The following is a 27232-nucleotide window of genomic DNA, read 5'->3' as shown; positions in this document are numbered from 1 at the left end:
ATTTGAAGAAAAAAACAACTCGTTCGTAAAATAACACAAGTGGGGAATGATATCCCGCACATAGTTGTTTATATCTGCAAATATTTACGGATCGATTATTTTAAGAAAAAAAAGTATTTAGTAGCTTAACATAATATGATATTTTCAAAGGAAAAGTAAATAAAACAATAACACCAATGTTCAGCGCTTGATCCTGTAGTACAGCGTTGGAATACAGTTAATAAATTTAAATATGATAACCAGATAATCCGAAATTAACTGACAAAGAACATCACAGAAGTGGTGTAAAAAGTTGTATTTAATGACAGCACATAAGAAATGATGCATTTTGTTACCGCGAAAAATACCTGAGCAACACATTCAGCACTTCCAGGTATGGAGATTTTAGTCAATTAGCGAATGACCAACCTCTTCCCAAAGGGAATAGGATAGGCCTACGAGGTGATAAACTTTCTGACTGAACAGAATAAAAACCTCAATTCGACAAAGAATAAAACTAGTTCTACTGCTGCCTACATTGTTAGACTAATTGTCGAGGTCATATCCTCGACCGGTGAAGTGATAAAAAATGCTTGTTTCTCCTATTTTCAGATATACAAGAAAAAATACTTGGCTGAAGACAAAAAAAAACCCTAATAGTTAAGTTATGCAAAATTTGATTAATGAGAAAATCAACGTTGTCTCTTTATTTATACCCATACGAGCCTCGAAAGATAAACATTATTAATGAACATTTGAACTAATACCTTGTACGTAATTGTAGAAACTATTTCAAACTATAAATCCATTGCAAGATAAGATCTGTCTTGCTCATATAGTTATACACTTATGGATTGACAAACCATGTTACAATTTATGTAAGAAACTGGACGGATTTAGTATCTGTAATTTTATTAGTCAAACCAGTGCCCCTTAACTACACTCTCTTTCACATAAGGTCCATGTTTTTTATTCTCAATCTCTTTAAGTAATATTGAGGGACATTTTGTTTAGAATTGTCTCATTTATCTTCTTTTTTTTGTATTTCAGATCGTTTGACTTGTTCACCACTGATTCCCCTAAATTCGACGTTCAGATACCTTGTTATAATACCTTCCCTGTCCAGTTACGTTCTAATAACTTGTGGTTCCCTGTTGACTGTGTTCATCTTACTTCTAGTTAGACCCGTTCAAGATTAAGATTAATAGACACTTCCACCTTTGCGTTAACCATATTCTGTTAATATTAGTTCCTTACATAAAGCGACTTTATGCGTTTTGTGGAATCATATTCATACAAAATAATTATGTATTCACATTGAAATATGGTTCACTTTTTTAAACACAGTGTATTTAGAATAATAATGAATCTAGGACACAAATAACGATGACGGCGTGTCTTGTATAAAAAAAACAAAAACATTTTAAATTCTTAATTTTTTGGCGTACGGCTTCCCGATAAAACGTTTGCATTTTTATTATTACTAATTGTTGTCGAAAGAAGTTTGTTTTTGTGAGAATATCCGTTTAGTGTTATTTAAGAATCAGAGTCCATGTGTGAGGTTGCACGTTAGATGTACTATTTGAAATTGATATATAGCCCCCGTAGTCTGAATTACCGTCTATTTTAAATCATAACTTCAAAAGCCAGAAAATTGTAAGTTAATCTAATAAAATATTTGAGAGATCAGTATATTCATATTATACATTCTATGAGATATTAGTCTCTTTAAAGTTGGTATGAGATTATTGATTTTATTAAGCGCTTCAAAAGCCATAAACGAATAGTAAATGATAGGAATTATAAAATAAAACGTTTTTTTTTTAAATTATTTTTGACTTTATTGAAAGACCAGCTGTTTACTACGTCCCGTTATTAAAAGAGAAATGAAGAAAAGAAACGGATATTGATCTTCTCAATACTGAAAGTAATAACACAAGAATCGGCACATTGTATTCAATTGTGCACGCGCAATAAGCATGGAACCCTTAATCTTATTGATCCAATGTTTATTTATAAGCCTGTGCATCTATGCGATCAGAAATGACGCTATAAAATTGTCCTTGCTTTCCAATTTACAAGAGGTCGCGAGAAAACAAAAAGGCTTTTTAGAAAATAGCCAAAGAAAAAGGTAGTATAAAAATGAATATACAATAAATAACTGTCACCAAATGTAAGATAAATTATTGCTTAACGTATGTGAATATATACGTATATTTTGTGTTTTCAATTATTTCAAAACGCTATTTTAATTGAAAACAAAATGCTGTCAAGTCTGTTGACTTAGAACGGGAAAAATTTTATTCGATCTATTTGGAGTCTCGATAATCGCTCAAATCTCGGAACTTAAACAAAATACTAGTAGTAAATTAAATGTCCATAAGATTGGTCACATTTATTCGATGTGGTTTTATTTGAATTTTATTTGATTTTTGACGAATATCTAGGCTCGAGATGAGCGTAATAGAATCGCCTTTTTTTAAATTCTAACACAATACTAATTGTCACTAATTTTTTTCACCCCCAAACAAAGTTTTAAAATAAGTAAAAGCACAAAAATGTATCCAGTAACTTATCTTCAGTTTACTACCATTAGACCAGATATTATAGACGCTAGCGAAACACTTTAGAAATTTCACGCTTGCGCTCTTTATCAGTCAGAACAATCATTTATCAATTAATAATTTTTATAAATTTTTTTTCTTTATTGCGGACTATTATCCTCATCTTTTTCTTAGATGTTTCGCGATGTGTCGGTGGCGCAGTTGATAGAGACGTCGAATCTTTACGGTTCCAAGTGAAAATTGTCTGAAAATAGCGGTTTCAATGCTACTCAAAGCCGGCCAGAGGCTTACTTCGTCAAAACGTGGTGAGATGGCAACAACTACGGAAGGCACTAATTGCAGTGGATGTAGTCAGATTAATATTTCCTATCCCGTCGGTGTTTCCACCTGACGAAGGCCAGAGGTATAGTCGAACGAAACGTTGTGAACCAATTAAGAAAAAAATGGGGATCATATTCCCCAATAAATAAATAAATAATACTCATCTCAATAATGAATTCCAATTAATAATATAATAATTTTTAATTATAATATTTCGTTTAAAACAATATATTTTACGCCTTTGCATAATTTATTTTTGACGATATTTCGCTTGAAATAATAGTTTTATTTAAGGATTCATAATTTTCAGCAAAAAATGTGTCGTTATTTTTCTATACAACTAATTACCATTGTTAGTTAAATATTCATTTGATAAAAAAGGTGTCTCTTCATTATTTATTATACGTGTAACAAGGCATAACTTCTTGAAACAATAAATATTCTATTTTTTGTTTACCTTAAACAATAATTGCCAGCTAAATAAGTGGTGAAACTTGACCTTATGTTTAATTTCGTTTTTTCTCTCTTTATTTTATCTTTTAGTTCACATTCCATGTTTGATACAGTAGAACCCCGGGATACGGCATTCAAAATAGTAAAAATACAGTGCAGTATATAATTCACATGTATATAATGAAGTAACCTTATAAATAACACCGTAACTTGGGGTAAATACCGTAACCAGCGACCGGAAAATATCGGATTCCACATCGTAACCGGAATAAAAAAAAAATCAGATCCTATGGCCACCATACTCCGGGGTTCTACTGTATTTTTGATAAAATGAGCAAGGATTGCTGTTTTCTGGGTCAAAATCTGGCCATCTAACATTTATCAATAATAATATTCTGATCTTTGAGTAGTATTTTTTAGCTCATTAGATAAAGTGATGCCGTGTTAAAAGCGACTTCCATTAGAATATATAGTATTTTTCTCTCAAATAAATAATCCGAAAGACTTAACTGTTTTATTTAAATTGATTCAAAACAAATACCGTCATCCATTATATCGTAACATAATTGTCACTGAAAAATTCTTTTAGACAGACAAGCGATCCCATCTAAAAGAAACACGTGTAAAGTTACAGCTACGTTACTAGAAAACAAAGCAATTAAAGCCGACGTAGTGATATGATACAAGGGAAAGAATGAAGGAAACTTCGAAGTTAGGGTATCCAATGATGTTCAGTTTAACAGAGGCGAGAGCGGAAAGATTCTTTTTTCTTTTTACATGGGGATCACCACTTATCAACGCCCGGAAGTCACTCGGGGATAAGGGTTATTTTGCGTACAATAATCAATGGGATAAGATCGTAGTAATAGTTGATATTGGAGATTTGATAAAGTGTCTTACTTAAGGTAGCGATTAATCAGGAATTTGTTTATGTTGGACTTGAAGACATCCAAGTTGTAGCCAGGTGGGAAACAGGCAAACCGAAGAGAATTCCACAGGCGTAACATGTTACGTGCGGCATGACTAGAAACTGGACCCTTAAGAATTTCCAGTAATTATAGGAGCAACCGAGCCCACGAAAAAGAATTAAAAAGAACTAACTACACGATAACTATACCATGTGACGCATTGTAAAAGAGATACACATAATTGCACTTAAATGAACAATGAGAGCCTTACAAAAAGATCTCTCGGGTCGAATGTCTGAGACACCGAGTGAATGTCTTGAATCTGGTAACTACTACATCACTAGCTAGAGCAAATTAGAAAATTGAAAAACGTCACACCATAAAATTTTCTTAGCATATTTTTATATAGATTGACAAAAATAGATCAGATATGATTAAAATTACAGATGAATTATTCCAAACGTAGCACATAACCTAATCCGATGTAAAATATTTGTTTTCTTCAGATCTACAGAATATATAGACGCCTACAACTATTCTTTCGTCGTATTCGCTAAATGAATTATTATACGAATGAAGCAGTAAACGAGAACTTGCGCAGAATATGAATATTCTTCGTGGGATTGTTTTGGCGGAATAAGGATAAAGAATACATATTAAAACGCAACTAGCCGCCTGTATAATTTAGATACGCGTCTCGACTTTCCAGCTCAAGTGTTTTGGCGTTGTCCAATTAATTCAACTCTCAAAATATTTCAAAAACATCTGCTTGTCGGACGGCGAGGCACACTAATATAGAACGTCATTTTTTAAAAGAAGAATGCTATAGGAGAGGGGAAGGCGACGCACCAGATGAGAGTGAATGTATTAAATCCTACACACTGCAGAGGAATACACATATTTGTGCTTTCTATTTGCAACAATTAGATATGCTAACATAAGGCGAAGTCCAGGCACATTTATTAATGCGGAAACATTCGAAATAAATAGTGAATTTATACATTCTATACGCAGCGGTTTTACAATGAAAATGACGACGGAGTTATCTAGAATTGTAGGCAGTTTTCATAATCAAGCAAAAAAACATAGTATGTTATATCGAACTCAATAAGAGCGATGAGTTTTGGAAATATACAGAGTGTCGAGTACATAGGCTATTGGTATTTATTTGCTTCATAAAAGAATCAAAATGTGATACGAGGTTGTTTTTAATGTGAGGTGAACAAGCACCCCCTGACCCCAAAAATGGCACTCTGGAAGTAGGCAAAACTAAAAATTGTCTTTATATAGAAGATCTTCCTCTCCATTTTCTAAGGAGAAATTAAATTAAGGATAGCATCAGAACAGATACTACACTGTGATCTTAACCCACACGCGAGGAGTATATGAGCTATATGATTCCCGTCGATCCAGTTGGTATCGGCGGAAGGAATACAAACGGATCGACGGCTTGACCGTGCTTATCTTTGTACACAACCCGTCTCTAATATGAGATGTGACGTGTGCCGACACTTTTAAGTAGTCGTCAGTAACTAAATTTTCGACAAACCCTGGTCATCCAGCAGCGTGAACAGAGCAATACAAGCTATTAAGTCACAGCGTTTCTTGTTTCGCGAGGAATTTGTATTCTAAACGATCGTCAAGGAGACAGGTGGAGCGATAGTTATTGCCACGCGAAACTTCAACAGCTCTGATCTATTAATGGAGCGCCACATCGTAGGGCCCTGTTAATTGATTTAGCATTACGAGAGTTTCTAAATCGCCACTGCTTGAGACAACGCCTTAGACCTGCTTTCAGCTTGCAACGCCGGTAGGACATTCAACGAAATATCCTAAAATAGACATATATACACCAAAGACAATTAATCAACTTCTATATTTTGTTAAAAAATAGTATTACTAGTCATGTATCGAAAGAATATTAATGAAATTGAAGATGAGTTTCTTCTAATTTTTGCGTTGTTAAGTGACGTATATTGACGTCTTAAATTATGTCGATCCGATGCGTAGTATATTGGATTTGAAGTAGATAAAAATATACTAATTTACTATGGACGATTTTTTATGCAAAAAACAACAAAAAAAGAAAAACAAAAGAAGCCTAAAACACGAAAGAATGGGGATTTAAAGGATCAATTGAACGTTCAATTTGAAATGAAGTGTTTTATCTGTGAGGAGAAATTGAAGACATATGTTCCTTTCAGTAAATAGGAACAAAGTGTGTTACGTTTAGTATTCTAGGAACACTACTAATAAATACACAATGTTTTAAAACAATTTATGTTGAATTAATGAAGCAAACTATTATTATTTACTGTACGAGTTTACCTGAATAAAATCCCTTGTATTTCCTAGTCTATAAAAGACAAATAGTTTGAAGGTTATGCTTTATGTCTCCTGAAAAGCACTCAACAAAACCGAGGACATTTTGTCCGATGATTTTGAATAGTTGATTGTGAGAAGGTTATTTAAGAACTATTCTCTGCGACAAAGGCGGGGTGCGTCTGGAATCGGTTCGAACTGGTAGTAACCTTGTAAAAAAAGATTCAATTAATGACAAGATAAGAGGCGACAAAACTAGATCGATGGCAGACAAATACGTAGAATTACTTAGCACTTTATCGACAAGTGAATGCACTTACATCTGCATACATATAGATTTTCAAAGTTTCTAAATTCTGATAAAATTAGAAAGTATCAATAACAACATTGCATTCAAATGTGGCTACAAGTGACAGCATTCCATGAGAAAAAAATTGCAATGTCATTATTATTATTATTATTATTATTATTATTATTATTATTAGCACCACCAAACTTATGTGCCCTTCGGTCATATATTTCTATAGTATATATGACCAAATGAAATATACTACACTGCAATCTCCAAACAGATTATACTCGGTAGAATAGGATCATTATTCGCTAAAGGTGGCGGTAACGCATGGAAGGAATACCTTATGACAAAAAATATATTGCAATACACTTACCTCACTCGGAAAGGAGGCGATATTGTATTGTCTGGAAGGATCATATAATGACCACAAAACAGATAGTGCACTACCCCCTACTGAAATGAAGTGGTTGATCTCTGGCATATGATGAGTACAGAATAGCTGCAAAACTAGTCAAAGCCCCGAATTGAGCATTGGAAAATAGTACATTAGGCCAAAATCATTAACTGGACTGGACATTAAAATATAATAATAGAATAGTTTCGTTTTTAGACAGACATATGCAAATTCCCCATTTGTAATACTTGATTAATATTACCTTTGCTGCTATTAATAATAACTCAAATAAAGATAACTAGTAAAATAATCGAAAACGTCAGAAAAAAGTGCAATAAAACTGAAATATAATCTTTATGTCATTTATAAAAAAAATCAATACTCTAAAAAGCGAATCGAAAACTACTGTAACTAACACACATTTTTGTATTATCTAAACTATAGTTCTCATTTTAGGATGTTTTCATCGTCTCGGCTGATATAATCCCCGGTCTTTTTCAATAAAGTGACATCGACGGCAAATCCATGTAAATAACACCCAAGATGAGAGCGGGAGTCTAAAGAATACAAATTATCAATCATCATCTAAAAAAAAGTGCTTCCTGTCCACGTTCATCGACGCACGTTTTCTACTTCCGTACACAAGGGATAAGAACGCAAAATTTTATCATGGGTTGAAAATATAATTAAAATCATGTTTAAAACAATTTTACAACACTATATTTTCCAAATGCTGCGTGGTTGGTATTTACTAATATTTCTAATGCCATATAACCTTGTACTATTGCAACACATTCCACTTGTGTCATCGCTTATTTTCTACTGTGGTGGCAATGACTGAGTATATTAGTATCACAAGTATACAGGATGCGCTTTTAACAGGATTATATATACATATTGGTCTCAGTTTAGACGTACAAAAATGCTCATTTGGTGACACAGTTTTTCGTCTTGCATTTGTAACAATATTAAATCACAATGAATTCAACTTATCAACATTTTCTGATTAATTAATTATATTTCTTATTATTGTATATCAATGTGTGAATTACTATGAATATATGATGACTACAGTGAAGAAGAAAACGTGTAAATGCCATTTTTGTATTATAAGATTAAAAACGTACTTCGTAGCATAACCAAGGGGTTGAAAAGAAGTTTTCTTACAACGCAGGCAATCACACACAACCGCAATGCTCTTCAGCGTAGCACATAGACACAGTTACGCATAATAATAATACCTATAATAAATAATAAATATGCTTATTTTACATTTTTCAATCAGTAGTTAAATGTATAAGACACGTTTTGAAAGCTTAATTAGACACAGTAAATTCACATAAATCCACTTTGGGAACCGACGTGATTTTGTTGTTGATATTCTAACATTACAGTACTTCTATGGACTCGACAGAATTCGAAAATGTTTCCGTCAGGTCGTAAGTTCGACTCGTTATCCACTTCACCACGGCCACCTCTTTGAATGGTTAACAACACAGGCTGGCTACGTGAGTGTGCAACCAAGCTTGAATCCAGTTTTTTTTTTTTTCACACAGTGATCACCACTTATCAAGGCCCGGAAGCCCCTCAGGGATAAGGGTTATTGCAAGTACATTACGTTAGTGTGGACGTTTGATGAAGTGTTTACTTAAGGGGGCGGTTCATTAGGAATTTGTTAACATTGGACTTGAAGACATCCAAGTTGTAGTCCGGTGGGAAGCAGGCAGACGGAACAGAGTTCCACAGGCGTGCAGTTCTAAGAAAGAAGCTTTGTTCATTGAATCTGCGTTTTGATTTAGGCACATATATAGAGTGGGGGAAATTTGTCACAGTGGATTCAGCTAGACGGGTGTTTTTCGTGAAAGATTGGTGAGGGGGGACCAGAGATTGGAGTTCAGACGAGCATCTGCCATGGAAATAACGATAAAACAAGGACAGGCTCGCAACGTCTCTTCTGTGGGAGAGAGGTTGCAGGGTAGAGAAAAGGGCATCCCCTACTAAGCCACGAAGTCTATTTTGTACTCTGTCAAGGCAGGATAGGCTGTTTTTAGCAGCTCCTGCCCAGATATGGCAACAGTATTCCATCCTTGGACGTACTTGGCTTTTATATAGATAGAGAATTGCATCCGTAGTGAGATATCTTCTGGAGCGGTAGAAGGATCCCACCATCTTTCCAGCGACCTTGGCAACAGACTTGATGTACGTGTTCCATTTAAGATCAGGAGTAAAGGTCAAACCCAGAAGCTTGTCAAAACACGGGGCCTCACCCAGACGAGAGCCATCCATCACAATTGATGCCAGATGGGGATCAGAGCGTTGATGATGTAAGGATAGCAGTTTGGTTTTGGATGCATTAAAGGTAACCAGCCACCTCTTCCCCCACTGAACCACGCGCTCGAGATCAGAGGAGAGAGAATCAGAGAGAACTTTGTCATTTACCGCCTTTGATGTGTTGCCGTAGATGGTCGTGTCATCAGCATAGATGTCAACGAATGATTTAAGTATGTGTTTAGGGAGGTCATTGATGTAGATCAGGAAGAGAGTTTGGCCCAGGATTGACCCCTGAGGGACTCCAGCATTTATATTGCAGGCCTCCGATTTTTGTCCATCTACCACTACTCTTATGAGCCTATCGGAGAGAAATGATTTAATGATTGAGAAAACATTTCCAGTTATACCGTAGCTGGAAATCTTGTGAAGTAGACCCTTATGCCATACCTTGTCGAAGGCCTTTGATATGTCGAGAGCAATTGCCCTAGAAAGGAAGCCTTTTTCAAGAGATTCACTAATCCTGTGGGATATAACCGTCAGCACATCTGCGGTAGATCTTGCAGAGCGGAAACCATATTGTGTGTCACTAAGAAGGTTATTCTTGCTGAGGTGGTTGACTATTTCTCTATTTAATATGGATTCCAGCAACTTACTCATAACACACAGGAGACTTATTGGTCTGTATTGAGAGGGAGATGACTTATCACCTGAATTCTTAAATACAGGGCAAACTGATGAGGTCTTCCAGGGAGTCGGAAAGCACTTCTCCTTAAGGCAGCGCTTAAATAGTTTCGTAAGTATGGGAGCAAGTTCTGGTTGAAGCTTTTTTAACACTATAATTGGGATGCCATCAGGGCCAGTTGCTTTACTAGAATCTAGGTTCTTTATTAGCTTGGCGACCTCATGCACGGGTATTTGTATGTTACCTAGCTTGTTCGGTGTTATAGGAGGAAATATGGGGAGTTGATGGCCTTCGTCGCATAGGGTAGAATTAGCTGCAAAGTTCTTTGCTCTTCTGTGGGAGAAGAGAAAAGGGCATCCCCCACTAAGCCACAAAGTCTATTTTGTACTCTGTCAAGGCAAGATAGGCTGTTTTTAGCAGCTCTTGCCCAGATATGGCAACAGTATTCCATCCTTGGACGTCTACAAGAAACATTTTCACCGAGGACGATGACAACCTTCACGAGGTCTCTTATATAAATACTTAATGGATGTCTATAAATATTCTAACTAGAAAGATATCGGTGAAAACGACGCTAGAACCGTCTAGTTTACAGAAATTGAATGAGTGGACCTCATTGACTTATACATGAATGTGTTAATGTATACCTATGGATTCATTACTAGAAAACACATAAATTTGCATAGTAAGCTAAATCCAATTGCTGACCTGAAAACTGAACAATGTAATTTAACTACATGCATGAGACATAAATTAAGATGACCAGCATTGTTTGCGAATTTGAATTTATTTGTTAATATATCTGGTAACCTAATTGTAACTGCAGAACATGAATCATTTAAAAGCCCATTTTAAAGCTACTAACATAAATCGTGTAACATCAGTTTTTATCAAATGCTCACGATAACCGTGCGCTTCCGTATTAGTTTGCTAGAGAAATAGAGGAAGATACAGGTAGAGTAAGAGGTAAAATTGAATGAAAGTGGTATTTTCTGAGGATGAAATACATGACCTACATAAACTATAATGAATGAAATTTTCAATGCAATCGATAACGGTACAAAATGGCCAGAACTAAAGATGATGGTGTGAAGATAAATTTCAATTAACAAATTGCGTCTTTCTCAAAATAAAACCAAAAATTATGATCAGATAAACGAGCAAGAATACAATCTACAGCGCCAAAATTAAAATAGACATAAATTGAAAAAATATAAAATAAAATAAAAAATAAAAACATGAAATAAACTTTAATATGAATAGCCTAGTCATTAAAAACGTAAGATGTTTTTTTTTTATTGAAATTAGTTGATTATTCATCAAACGATGAAATGCTAAAAAAAACTTAAGCTGTACAAACCGATGAAAATGTTATTCAAAATTTAATCTGGACTGAGCAAAGAAAATACCATTTTAAATTAAAGTTTAATCGAGCAGAAAAAATTTCATTTAACTTTTGAGTCGACTTTGCTAAGAAAATACCATTTAAAATTAAAATTCAAACTAACAAAGAAATACTATATAAAATTTAAATTGGATCCAGCAATAGCAATGCAATTTAAAATTACTATTATACCTAGCAATAGACATGTCATTTAAAATTTAAACTCAACCGGACCAAAGTAAAAATATTTAAGATTTGAATTAACCTTAGCTAAAGAAATGCCATTTAACACTTCAGGTGAACTAAGGAAAAATACTATTTAGAATGTAAACTGATCATAGCAAAAGTAACGTTATTAAAAATCTGAACTTCTCTTAGCAAAAGAAATGTTATTTAAAATCTGAATTGCTCTTAGCAAAATATATGTCATTTAAACTTTGAACTGATTTTAGAAAGAGAAATGTCATTTAAAATCTGAACCGCTCTTAGCAAAAGAAATATCATTTAAGATTTGATCTTAGAAAAATAAATGTCATTAAAAATTTCAGTGAAACTGAGCAGAAAAAAGGCTATACTCCAAGTTGAATTCATCGTTTAAAATGTTTTAATAAACCTAAAAACTATTTTTAATTAATTCCTATTTTGTGTCGAAGTATCCACCTTGATATTATTTACGATGTTTCATATTGTATACGATTGGTTGTTTTACTTATATTATATACATATATTGTGTTACAAAATACGCTGCAAACAATAGATTTTATTTAAAGAATTGCCCATTAAACACAAGAATATTCTACGTTACACTACTGCAATGTATTTTTAATAATAGGTGTTCAATTGAGATTCAATCTTTGCCCCTCCCCGTTAGACATGCGCTAAAAGAACTAGGCTGCTACTTAGTCTACTTGAACAATGCCATCCTCAAGACTAATATAAACATATTTTTGATCAGCGATTCTTTTTAGATAAACTCATATGAAATAATGTTATGCCAACTGCAATAATCATTACTAAACCTTTCGTGTGGGCGTTAATGGCCCAACTAAATATCTATTTGACCTTTATTCTCGAGTGGCTACCGGACCTTGATAAATATGAAAGCACTGGAAATGTAAAAGGTAATAATTTTCTAGGTTAGAATAGATTTAAAAATAATAGAAACTAATGGCCGAAACATCAAAAGTGAGGATCTCAACAGACGCACTGGTAGTGCTAGATCTGTTATTTAACTCTGGTCGGGCCATGCCGTCTTCCTCCTTCTTCTGTATCGCAAAGCATTTAAATCCAGGTGGATTTTAAGGTTAAGGCAAGGATCTGAAGACACTTGTATAGTTTTAGCGCGCGTGCGCACACACACACACACACACACACTCAAACAAACGCACAAAAATGTTGAAATATAATAGAGTGTGAGTTTCTCGTTTTGGTCATTTCCTATTTCTTCCACTTCTCCTAAAACAAACGGCACTCAGGAATTTGTCGGACTCAATAATATTCACCATCTATGCGCCTCGGGCTTGTACGGATACAACCGAGTGCGGACCTCGCTTTCAGTCCAGTCCCGTAGTGCATTTACTGTGTCGGCCGCCATGACGTCCGCCTCATCACGCATTGTCTACAAGAATATTCTCACAATCTACTTATTGATATATAAAGCTTAAATGTGTATCGTTTGAAATTAATACAAATGTAGTAAGAATGTTAAGCGTGAGAGACACAAACAAAAGAGTTAAATGAAAACAACTTGTGAAGACGCGTCTTAATAAATCGGGCAGACTTTACCGCGTAACTTCGGAGAGCTAGCAGGACTCAGCGTGTCAAAACCATTACGTAACAATCATAATGCATGTTAAGTCATAACCAGGACACTAAACAGCCGCGTGATTCCTGTACAAAATAAACGCTGATCTTTAAAAGTATCCCCACAGTCAACACATCGATGATTATAAAGCTTGGATGTACATTTTTTAAATCAAGATACATTGAAATAAAAATGTTTAGCGTGACGGACAAACATGCACATAAAAGATTAAAAATAAATCACATCAAGACGTATCTAAAGAATCATAGCCGGTAACGAACGGCCAACAGACTAAAACGTCTGCGTTTCGCTGATCGATATTGTTTGTGATAGCCGATCATCACCACATCCTTATTCACTCAGCCAATGTATCGATTTTCGTTGATATATCATTCGACTTTGATTTCAGCTAACTTACTGAGTCAGACACGTCCTCCTCCCCGTTTGTCTGTTACGGTTAGTTGCCCCTATTACTAACTGCATGCGTTACTTCAGCCCCCGTAAAAGTTGCAGACTGTTTCTAGACGTTCAATCAACGAAAAAGAAATCTACTTTTGATCGTTATTTTCTAATTAGCTAAAACTGACCACCCTTTCAAAAAACTGATATCATTCGTATTTATTAAAAAAATGTGTAAAAACTGCTACAACCAGTATCAACAATAAGTTTTATGTAATGATTATCAACACACTCACGGTTCTCCTAACAAAAATATGAGTTTCTGGTTAAACCATAAATACCGACTGGTCAATTTATCATGGGGAGACGTACATAGGTACAGTAAAAAGCTTCACTCTACGTATAGACAAGGAACTTTTCACACGTTTTCACACTATTTTCTACAAGCATGGAAAATTCTTGAAAAGTCAGTACCTTATTGCTATACATCTTATGAGATGAGTGACCAATATTTATGATTTCAGGTTCAAATGAACAGATACAGAAGAAATCGAAATACATTCTACTAAAGCCTTTGGTACAGCTGAGGAATTTAAACAATGAAATCTGAACGGGAGTACAATTCTGAAGAACGATATGTAATAACATTCTGTTTTAATTTGGAAAAAATGCCACAGAAACGTATGGACTGCTTCAGACTGCTTTTCGACAATCTTACATGAAGTGAATATTAGTTTTAGAATGGCATAAGAGATTCATGGAACACAGGGAGCCTGTGGTGATAATGAGACGTGGAGGAGCGAATACATTTTTTTCCATAGATAAAGATCACCGTGTATCTACAGTGACAATAGGTGCACAGTTTGATGTCAGTGTGCGAATTGTACACACAGATATTTACGAGGAACTGAAGATGCGGAAGATTTGCGCTAAGTTTTTGTCAAGGATGCTCAGAGAAGATCAGATTATTTGACCAAGATCAGCATCAAGGCAGTTTCTCACCCTCCCTATTATTCAGACCTTGTTCCTTATGACTTTTGATTATTCCCTAAGGAAAACCTTAGAGGCTGTAGTTATGAGACAATTGAGGAGTTGAATGAAGCTGTGACAAGGGTTTGTCACGCTCACACAAGAGGAATTCCATGGGGGGCTTCCAGAATTTGTTGGAACGGTTCAACACATGCATTCAGCTAGATAAGATAATATGAAGAGAACTAGATGTCTATGTGTCTGCTATACAAAAAACGCCTGAAAGCTTATTTAAGATGCTTTGTATCAGTTTTGACCACATACTCGTTCAGTAAAGCGACTAACTAGATTTTCACTGAAATACTGTAGTGATTACCACTTAATTACAATTACTTCAAACAAATACATCTATTTCCCGAGAGATATCATCCTCGTCCCCACTGATATGTTCGGCAAAAAGATGTATTTGTTTTAAATAATTAGGTAATCTTCACTACAATATTCTAGTAATAAACTACTAAGCCTTCTTATTGAAAGAGTGTTCGTGCTCGTAGTTGATATATACTTAGTTTGAGGTTTTGGACGTACTTTCAACGTCTCTCCAAAACCTTGGTATTTATGGATTAACGCACGAATTCTATTCTTTAAAGAAGCAGGCTAGACGTACTCATATTAAATACAGAAAAGTTAAAGAACAACATAAAATTAAGTTATTAAATAAATAAAAAAACAAATGTTTCTCATTTTTTTTTATGATGGGGCAGGTGAGACATACCTGTAATACAACCAACTATGAATTCAAGATTGAAATTATCCATCATAAACAAAATAAAATATACCATAGATAGTGACGATATTAAACATTTATCTAGAGACACCGCTTTTTAAGTAGACATTCATAAACTTCCAAGTAAAATTTTCATAATTAAAAAGTATGTTTTAAACTTCTTAATAACCCTTATTTAAAATGCTAAATATACGTTTTTAATTTAAATTAGATTTAAAACGTTTAAATAGACAATCCTTTATATTCTACATAGACCTTTTAACAACTTTTTCAATTTAGAGTAGACTCATAAATTACAGTAGATTTTTTTTATTTGTAAGTAGGCATTTTTTTACTAGACTTTTTTAATTTTAAGTAAACCTTTTTAAATTTATAGTAGACTATTCCTTACGTTTTAAGATTTTAAAAATATTTCAAGTAACCTTTTTGTTTTAGATTTTTTTTTATTTTAAATAGACCTTTTTCATTTTAAGTATAGCATTTACAATTTAATGTTTACATATATTTAATGTATACTAGTAATTGTCATAAATTATACGATAGCTCCGTTTGATCAGAAACACTGCATACGATATCTCATTATCAGAACTCAGATCTTTCCTCCATCAATATTATTGGATTTTGCCTCATACTCTAAAGTTTGGCGGGTGTTTTTAAAAAGAAAATGTGACTAGACTCATTTTAGAATGGATATAGATATATGCGTCGCATAAATAAGTCTTTTTTTCTCGCTCTAAATTTGTGAATCGATCTTACAAAAATAATCTTACATTGCGAGTATTTATAAATTATATAAAAGTAGTGCCCTGTGTTTGATCTATAATCATAAATGGACCGGTGAATCTTGTCCCATATGAAGGTTCTTAATAAATATCTCGGAGTTGCTTCCCGGCCCTTCCCTTCCTCTGAAACAGCTAGTTCACAAACGCGATGTTACCAATCCCAGTCTTTTATGCAACTAGTGTTATAGAATGCTATTCATAATTGTCTCCTCTTGACTCCTCGTTTGACTAAATGCTCTAGAGGTCTGCGTCAATTTGCTGTTTTGATATACTGTTAAATACAGTATTTTATCTGATTAGTTTCTATTCAAGAACTGCAGGCTTGTAGAACTCATGGCGATGCCTGCTTTCCTCATACTTATATTAAGTCCTTTCAAGAATAAGACCAATGAGCGTCCCATATTATTTGAGAGAATCATTATTTGTTCATTTTAAACGTTTACACCAAGATGCTTGGCTGGGGCAATTTTTATTTAAACTATCTGCGAGTATCCTCTCGACCAAAAGGGGGATAAATAATTGGAGAGATTTAATACTCGAATTTAAGTCTAACTATGTCAGTTTACTAATATTTACAGATTTAGATTTAGAAATAACCCTGAAGGAAAAGGGGAAAATGAGTTCATTGTTAGTTAAGTTGATGTATCTCTTAACCAGTTTGACCAGTTGGTGACTTCAGTCTGTGCTCATATTTAATTCTAAATAGAACATTATCATTATTTATTGTACGTGTTTTTTGGTAAATACCTATTTTAATCAGGCGAATGATTACGAGTAAATAAACGAATAATCTTCCGTTGAATACTTGAATGAAAACCATGTGGTCCTTGCACTATATGTGAATTGACTTGAGAAAAAATACCACGGAAATTAAATGGACAAAAGTGTGAATGAATACTGCACGTCTTTCATCTATATATAAAGCAAATGTATATGGTAGATCAATGAATAATCCGCACTTGTTGTTTGACCGTGGAAATACATTTAGACTTAAACGTTACATTAACATATGTCATGTTTGTCTGTTCGGTGATGGAAGCGTTGATTAAATTTGAATTTTACAATAAATTACGTACAAAATACGTTTGAAATATTAATTCTAAACAAGTAAATACTTGCTTGTTTCATAATTGCTTTGCAATCTGATTTTCAAACGTATTTTGTACGTATTTCATTTTAAAATTAAAATTCAATCAACGGTTTTATCACGGAAAACACTATCCCAACTTTCAAATCGCGTTGCTAAACCCATTCTTCAAAAACAACACCGCAGATAACAGCACGTGGATTCTTTATTAACAGTTTGTTTTTCAATCAACATCATGGCGAGGAATATATATATATATATATATATATATATATATATATATATATATATATATATATATAGTAATTTATCAAATATATATGGCGATTAAGCTACACTGAATATTCTGCGTTTCATCCACTATAGGATTCGTGAGGCTTATGCGCATAAGCCTGACGAATCCTATAGTGGATGAAACGCAGAATATTCAGTGTAGCTTAATCGCCATATATATTTGATAAATTACTTACTAGCTCTACCTACGTATTGAGCACTTTTGAAGTAAATACTTAAAGTTTACGCATAAATCTATAATTTCGTATATTAGGTTTATGTGAGTAAATGAAGTAGTTATATATATATATATATATATATATATATATATATATATATATATATATATATATATATATATATATATGATTGTTGAGCTGGATTAAATCCGACGATATGAAATAAAATGGAGGTGGAAGGACCTGGATACTCAACGTTTCGCCCGATTTATGCGGGTTTCTTTAAGAGGGATGGTCATTGACGAGAGAGTCCGAGGATTGGGCTATATATAATGATTGGGGAGAGCAACGTGTTTTCCTTTTTAATCGTCAAGGACCATCCCTCTTGAAGAAGCCTGCATAAATCGGGCGAAACGTTGAGTATCCAGGTCCTTCCACCTCCATTTTATTTCATATATATATATATTTATATATATATATATATATATATATTTATATATTATATGATTCTAACGAATGTGTCTACCTACGAAATATTAATTCTAAACAAGTAAATACTTTTTCATTTCATAATTGCGTTTTAATTTATCTTTCAAACGTATTTTATATGTATTTCATTTTAAAATATTACTTAATATACTTTCTAATGTGAGTAACACTTGCTAACCAAAGAGTAAAATGATACACAATTAGCATTATAGTTTTTTTGTGCATGCTTTATGTGATAAACTATAAGTTTACGAAATACGACTTGATCAGCGTTTGTATGCAGATTTTTGCTTATAGACTTTAATAATGTAAACATACAGTTTTGGACACAGCTTACTCTTTGGGATTAGGTTATGTTCAAAATTATCTGTCTTAATTGCTCAAATTGGTCCGGATAAATAATTCATTAAATCGGTCAGAAATTTCAATATTACTTATCTACTAATTTTCATTGCTTTCTCCACTGCATGTTGATGCAGCTGTTCACTAACTTTTCTTAATATAATTGTAAGCATTTAAATAAAGAGGACCTGGTTAATCAGCATTGCCATCTCTTAATGAATAATAAATCTTCACTTTTGTATTTTGCTTAATTTTTCAATTCATTATGTAGAATAATTTTGATATTGATGCAGTTAATGACTTATTTTTACATAAATTTATGAGGAGTTTATGGAGTCGCATGTGTCAAGTAGATGCCACACTAAACTATTTATTTCTATATCAGAACAGTAATACTTCCTGTTTGATAGGAAGAACAGAAAAAGATTGATAATATAGAAAAAAGATTGATTATTTTTAGTTAAACTAGAAAAATATTGTAAAAGTAGAGTTTATGCTATTTTTTTTATAAAATCAAAACAGACGTGCAAGTAATTACGAGATAACGTGTGCGTGTAGTTATGTCGGAAATCGCATGAAACACATAAAGTGCAGAGAACGTGCATGCAACAGATATGATATAGTTTTATATTTATGCATCATTAATCCTTATTATCTGCACTGTAAAGAACGATTGCCTGTGTGTATGTGCGCAGATGTCTATGCATGGTTAAAACTAAAACAAAAAATTACCCACAAAGTTTGTATACTTTTGATCGATGTAACCTCGGATGGGTAATATCTAAAATGTAGACAAGGTGTGTATTCTTTGGCCCGAAACTGATACAGATTATGTCGGGTATTAGGTTTTCCAGGTTAATTATGGGCTAACAAAAGCGAAGTAACTGATTTTTTAAAAAAAGTACTTCATTCCCTATACCACCCTATTGTGGAGGAATCTATTAAAAAACGAGTTGTCCATGCATGTTTGTTTATTCAAAGAAAAGAATGGATTTATCGAAGAAAGAGGGTGAGCAGAGAAAATGGGAAAATATGCGACACTTCTGCCATAGGCAACACCAGGTAGCCCTGCTAGTTCTTCACAGATATAATAATGATTTTTCAAATCGAAATATATTCGAAGATTAAAAGAGACCTGATATTAATACTAGAATGGGCTAATTAAATGAACTTTTATACAGTGAAATATCAAAAGCTACCAACCTTTCTGGTGAACAAAAATGGCGATGACATGATGCAAAAAAAGAACACAGTTATTGAACACAAAAATAAACTCGTATCAAAATGTCAGCATTAAACAAAGGATATACTAAACAAAAGTAACCAAAAAACGTAGACGAGATAGTATTACATATATAATGTTAAGTTAACTCGGCATAACAGCGAAGAAACTAGTGTAAAATAGTTCTAATAAGTTTAATAGATATGACAAATTGGTAAAATCAATAACATCTATAATAATTGTATTTATTTGTCACTAGCGGGGGTACCCGGCATTGCCTGGGTGTTTGTAGGTGTGTGTATGGGGGAGGGGGTATGTAATAATCCTGTTAAAATATCAGAAAAAACAAAACAAAAAAAAACAGCGAAAAAAATTAGAAAAAAGTGCAATCTTAAGATAACAACGTTGTGTGTAGGGGTGGGGTAAACTAAAGGATGAGCGAAAGAAAAGGCACAGGTGTTTAGCGGTGTAAAAAAATGTTTTGGTCGGAAGGTGGGCTTGAATCCGAAGCCTCGAGGCTAAGGCAGAAAAAAAAAGCTCGACGCGTTACGCGTACGCCAAAGAGACAAACAAGTAATTACTGACAAAATGAAACGTTTAAAAAAACAGCACGTTAAACTAACGTTAAGGTTTTCTAGGTCAAACATGACGTCATGGTCGCAGTAATTGTGTAAACAGGAAAATGAAGGAACGATCTTTTGCTACACCCTCCCTGTACAAAACTGGTGATTTAAGGGCGAAGGAATGAATGGTTTTGGCCAATTTTACGATATTTGTCGGGCGAACGTTCGAGCTTTAAAATGATACCTATTTAATAAAAATCTATGGCCTGTGTCGAAAGTTTTTGCGACACATACAAACACACACACATTTTCGCTTATATATATATATATATATATATATATATATATATATATATATATATATATATATATATATATATGGACAGAGAGAGAGAGCGAGAATTATTTTTTAAATATTCCCAGGAATATCTGCTTTACTCACGACTAAAATGCTAGTTTTATTTTAGTGTCTTTAACTTCATCCCCACTATTTTTGCTTATGAGGAGACTATGTTTAAAGGACAAAACTTTTGCCAAATTATTGTCAATTTCAATAAAATGATCATCATTTCAGAAACCATCGTACAATCGAGTTGATTTTGTTTGTTTTCTTTTGAAACTGATTTTTAATTCACAGTTATGAATAGTTTTATATCTATATATATATATATATATAAGCGAAAATGTGTGTGTATGTATGTGTGTGTGTGTTCGCTTTTGTGTATGCGTACAAAAGGCTTTTTAGGCCGTGATTCTCGGTTGGCTCACTCCTTCTTAAAACTTTTTATATGATGTCTAAATAATAATATCTACGACTAAAGAACTCAGGTCGCAGCTATCTTTTATTTACTCGACTTTTACAAGCTATTTTCGAGATATTTTTTTTATCGCCGCGGGGAAAAAAGAAACTGGCTTCCAGAGCAAAAATAAGTCAAACATCACCCGACTTAACGTTCTCGCACCTGTTAATTTCACTTTGTAAACGTCAACTTGACACACTTATCAATACATCTATTCCCTTGGTCGAGATGGTTAGGTCGCAGGGTTTTTTGCATTTCCTTTCCACCTTAATGTCAAAGGTTCGGAGTTTAAGTCTACCTTTCCACTAAAACTTTTTTTCTTTTACACCTCCAAACACCCGGCCACCCGGTCAAGTTTGTTTTGATCTACCCCCCAACATAAACACACCTTCAAACACCCGGGCAACGTCGGGTCCTCCCCCATGTCTATATATATATAAAAGCGAAAATGTGTGTATGTATGTTTGTATGTATGGATGTGTGTTTGTGTGTCCGCTAAAAACTTTCGACAGACAGAACAGAAATTTACAAACTTGATATCATATGGAACCTTCATCCTTCGTCCGAAAAATATCGAAAAATTGGCGAAAAACGTTAATTTTTTTCACCCTGAAATCAACAATATTTTACAGGGGGGTCAACAAAAACCGTCCTCTCATGACGAGATCGGTTCTACGCATGCGTCAGACGACATCATGACCTGATTTAGTTTAAATAGTTGAAGAACTGACACAATTTCATGTTCGTCGTGTTAACTCAGTTGGTTAGAGCGTTGGGTCATTATCTAAACGTTTTGGGTTCGAATCGTGGTGTGAGATGTCTTTTTTTCGATTTTTTAAATTTAAATATTGAACCAGTGTTATTTAAGCCATGTTTCACGTAACGTTCGTTTTTGTTTTTCGTTTTTTTTACTTCGCTTATTCTTAGGTTTTCATTAACACCCCCCCACCGACCACACACACCAAAAAACACCGGGTACCCACGGATTTTTTAAATTTTAATATTGAAACAGGTTTATTTAAGCTATTTTCACGTGTTTTTTTGGAGGAGGGGTTTAACGTTCATTTTTCTGTTTTCTTTTTTGTTTCTGTTTTTCAGATTTTTATATTTAACATCGTTCGTTTGCCTTACGTTAGTTTTTATTTGTTTTGATTACACCTCTCGTTTATTTTTCAGATAAGTTTTAACGTTCGTTTTTCTGTTTTCTTTTTTTATTTCGCTTATTCTAAGGTTTTTATTAACAACCACACACACCTCCAAACACTTGGGCAACGCCGGGTACTCCCCCCGCTAGTATATATATATATATATATATATATATATATATATATATATATATATATATATATAAGCGAAAATGTGTGTATGTATGTTCGCTTTTTGTGTATGTCCAAGAAAGGCTTTTTTTCTGAGAAGCGGTAGGTCGGCTCACAACTTCTTAAACTTTTTATTTCACATATAAATCATAATATCTACGAGTTAACAACGGAGGTCGCCTGTCTATTTAATTTGCTCGACTTTAAAAAGATAAATATTCAACATTTTTCGACTTTAAAAAGATAAATATTCAACATTTTTCGCTCGCCGCATGTGGATTAGGCTTTTTCATATAATAAAAGCGACACTAATTGTGGTGGTGTTTTTCCGCTCGCGATCGCCGGAAATGTCCGAATGCAATCAGCTTTGATCAATGTGGAAATTTTCCTTATATCAGACAATTGCTATTAAATTTGGACTATTCCCTTGTTATGGGAAGTTGGTTCTCCACCACCCAACATCTTGGGAAAATAAAAATTAAAAAAGCGTTCCCGCAGTCAAAGTTTACCTCATTACGTCATTAAAACGTTCACCTGGCAATTCTAAATATTTAAATAAATTCAAACGCATTCCCGGTAGTATTTCGCGATGGCCCAGTGATTAACGTCGCACATATATTTTTCACACTTTAATTTCCAACTTTGCCTCAAGGGTTCGGGCTCGATCCTCATACTTACCTACCCAAACTTTTTTTTATTTTAACCCCCTTCCCAACACAAACACCCGGGTGACCACACACACCTCCGAACAGCCGGGAAACGCCGGGTACCACCGCTAGTATATATATATATATATATATATATATATATATATATATAAAAGGCAAAATGTGTGTGAGTGTGTGTGTGTGTTTGTATGTCTTGCAAAAAGTTTCAACACGGGCCACGGATTTTCGCCACATATGTATCATTTTAAAGCTCGAACCTTCGTCCGACAAATACCGAAAAATTGGCCCATAACAGTAATTCCTTCACTCTAAAATCATCAGTTTTCTACAGCAAACCCGTCCTCTCATGACAAGTTCTTTTCTACGTATGCGCAAATGACGTCGGAACATGATTTGGTTTAAATATTAAAAAAACTGACCCAATCTCGTTAATGTCGTCTTAGCTCACTTGATTAGAGGGCGGCGTCTTTATCTAAAGATTGTAAGTTCGAATCGTGAGGTGTCTTTTTTTCGATCTTTAAATTTTAATAATGAAACAGGGTTATTTAAGCCATTTTTCACGTTCTATGTTTTTCTTGTTTTTATTTTTCAGATTTTTAAAATATATTTGAACGTGAATTTTTCTGTTTTTTTTCCATCACATTCGCGCTTTCTTTTGTTGTTTTTCCGATTTTTACATTTAACATCGTTCGTTTACCTTACGTTAGTTTTCTGTGTTTTTTCGATTTTTTAAAGTTTTAACATTTTTTTTATATATAATATTTAAAGAAATAAAAAATATTTAATAATTTGATATTTAATATTGTAAAATATTTAATTCCCTTATTCTTATGTTTTGATTACCCCCATCGCTCGAGCACACACACCTCTAAACATTCGGGCAACGCCGGGTACCCCTCGCTAGTATATATATAAAACGCTCTTTGATTCAGTGCATGTGAAACAGTTCTTTCATTATGAGCGCCGAAACGACTGGGTTGATTATTAAAAATTTAACACATATGTACTTTATATTTCTGAGAGTGTTCTTATATATATTCTCTATCGAAATCCACTGATATGTATCGATAATCGACAAAATCTGATTAAAGAAGAAACACTGTAATTTTGACCAAAGTTAACACCCTTCTACTGCCTAACAAATGCATTTTAGGAGTTTTATCGCTGCACAAGCAAAAGGACCCGGCGGTGCGTCGACTAATAGAGCAGGAAAAAATAAACTGATTTTAAAAACATCACCGAATGACCGAGTTCATCGATTTTGATGACCCCCGGAAGACATCGGATCCTCCTGAGATATATATATATATATATATATATATATATATATATATATATATATATACTAGCAAAAGTACCCGTCGTTACCTGGGTTCAAAAACAGCCTACAGAAAATGGACTCTGATTTATGAAAGTATGATACGTTATGAAAAGGAAGGGTTGTAAAGAGATAGCTTCGAATTTATGGGTATCAAAACCAAAGCAAAATATGATGAAAGTCAAAATAAAATAGATAAACCCCATAATTTATTATACCATACCTGTTCACACTGAAACACTTATCACAATATTCTGTAGAACTATATTAAAAAACCTTGTTAAATTTTATGATATATTTCGATTCTATAGAGGTCAGGTGCGAACGAACACCCCATAATTTTAATATACCATATTTCTTCAAACTGAAACAATTATCAAAGTATACTTATCCAGATAGATATGAAATGTCTTTATTACAGTTGGTGCCCATATCCATTCTATGGAGGCCAGGCGCGAATGCAGACCCAACAATTTTATTATACCATTCCTCTTAAGTTGAAACATACTTATCAAAGTATTCTTGTGTACATCTATAACAAAAACCCTTGTAAACGTTTTTTTTAATTTTTTTGTTTCCATACTTTGTGGACCAGGCGCGTATGAAGACCCCACAATTTTAATGAACCACCGTTCTGCCAGATCACACATACCCATTCCTGTGTCTTGAGACATCTTCTATCATTATATGTGATCAGTTTTCTATAATAACCAACAATATAGGAGCCTATTCGTGACCAGACACACACACACACACACACACAGACGTTCAGCTTTATATTATAGATATATATATATATTTGACTTTATGTAGATAACAACGAGTAATGGTTATACACCTTGTAATTAATAGTGGAATATGGTTCAATTTTTGCTCATTGTTGCATTACATTCTAATTCCTATTAATTTGTAACTGTGAATCGAACGGATGCTGTAATAGACAGTGAGCTGCGCCATTATTATAGTAAAGGTTCATCCAATAGTTTCCAGGAACACTTCTAGAATAAATGCGCTATTGTAGTGGCGCATAACTATTAATCCCTTACTGTGCATCGAACGGATCTTTAATACTTAGCTTGCTGCATATTGTAATGACAAAAATCCATACGAAATTTTAGCCAGATCGGCTTAGTTTACGAGAGAAAGTCAAAGAAACAGACTAAGAGAAATATAATATAAATTAGTAATGCAAAAACTAGACATTGACGGTTTCATTTATTCGCCCGTCCTGAAACTGGGAAAGAATATAACTGGTTGAAACAAATCTGTTTCGAAGATTCAGAGAAAAACTAGAACAAGCATAAAGTACCAGTTTAAAGAATACCACGTATATGTCCTTTTTTGTTGATTCATAATATATATTGCGTTCTTGTAAAAAGACATCTGTTATTTTTGTTGAGAGGATTGTTAAATGTTTATAAACCTACAACCGCACACTTTTTTATACTTGTGGTACATGATTAAAACTAAATTCGCATGGTGTTAAGCATAACGAACTCAAGACCATGCAATTTTAATACTTTTCTGTCTACACAGATTTTCAAATACAAGATTGTTCTTAAAAAACAATGAAGGTAAAATTTAATTCATCACCTGGTGCGCGTTGAATTGATTATAAAGCATCTGTAAATATTTTTCTCTTTACTTCACACACATTTGGAAACTTGCTTTAATACAGGGTGGGACAGCGCAACTTGCTAATTAATTTTTAATTCATATTCTAAATTAGTTGCTCTGCACAACCCTGTATACATCTATATCTCAATCTCGCAGCATACTTACGTTGACACACCGGTGTCCGTTAAATCACCGATAAGGTTAAGCCTTGAGAATACAAGGCAATATATGTAGGAAAAGATCGACACTTCCAACAGCTCCTACATCGCGTCTGACCTCCAGCTATCATGAACCTTTCTGGTCACTGGATAAAGTTGGTTAAGAAGGAAGGGTGAACTTGGCTTTGCGCAGATCACCTTCTCTTTTAAGAAAATTCTCTCCGGGATTCATCCATTATCCATATGATCAGACGGTCTTAATCCTTCCGAGAGATGAAGCGTTTTATACCTGAATATAATTTGATATTTAATAAGTATTCCATCAAGTCTGGAGCTTATAACCAAAATTTATCTTGATGTTAGATACTAGAGGGACCTGCAGAAATACCACAGGGGACTAATTCATATGTAATATATTGATGTTGGAATTCTGTAGATGTTCAGTGTAAATGGAGACCCTCTGATATTTTTGTAGCTTTTTTGTTAAAACTGCAAAAGTATTTATCTAAGCTAGTACGGACGCCCTGTTCAGCTCGGTCGTAAATTACGCTTAAATATGATATTTTACTTCTGGCAGATTTCGTATATACTATTATAGAGTCAATGTTCTATCGATCGTTATATATTTGAATGCTTCAATTTCAAAAATAAAAACAAATATATCCATACGACTTGGGTGCATTAGCTTAAATAGAAACTGAAATAAAAACTTATGAAAAAAATATATATGTATAACTTGAGTTCCTTCAGCAATAATTGAAACCGGAACCAAAACTTATGAAGAATTCCTGATAAAATTTATAAAAAAATAAATAATTTTTTTGCCATCAGCTATAAGCGAAATCGAAATGAAAACTTATGAAGAATTCTTGGTAAAATTATTTAT

The 27232-nt window shown here is 33.7% G+C and overlaps 1 protein-coding gene across 3 annotated transcripts in view; it reads right to left on the bottom strand.

Moving 5' to 3' along the window:
* The window catches only part of LOC145292080 (cys-loop ligand-gated ion channel-like), a 1494476-nt gene that overhangs the window by 1243621 nt on the left and 223623 nt on the right, over positions 1 to 27232 (bottom strand). The gene's annotated exons all lie outside the window — the stretch shown is intronic.

This window comes from Euprymna scolopes, chromosome 13 (assembly GCF_053919585.1).
Source record: "Euprymna scolopes isolate OS-2025 chromosome 13, ASM5391958v1, whole genome shotgun sequence".
Taxonomy (NCBI): Eukaryota; Metazoa; Mollusca; class Cephalopoda; order Sepiida; family Sepiolidae; genus Euprymna; species Euprymna scolopes.
This window is presented reverse-complemented; position numbering and strand designations above follow the sequence as displayed.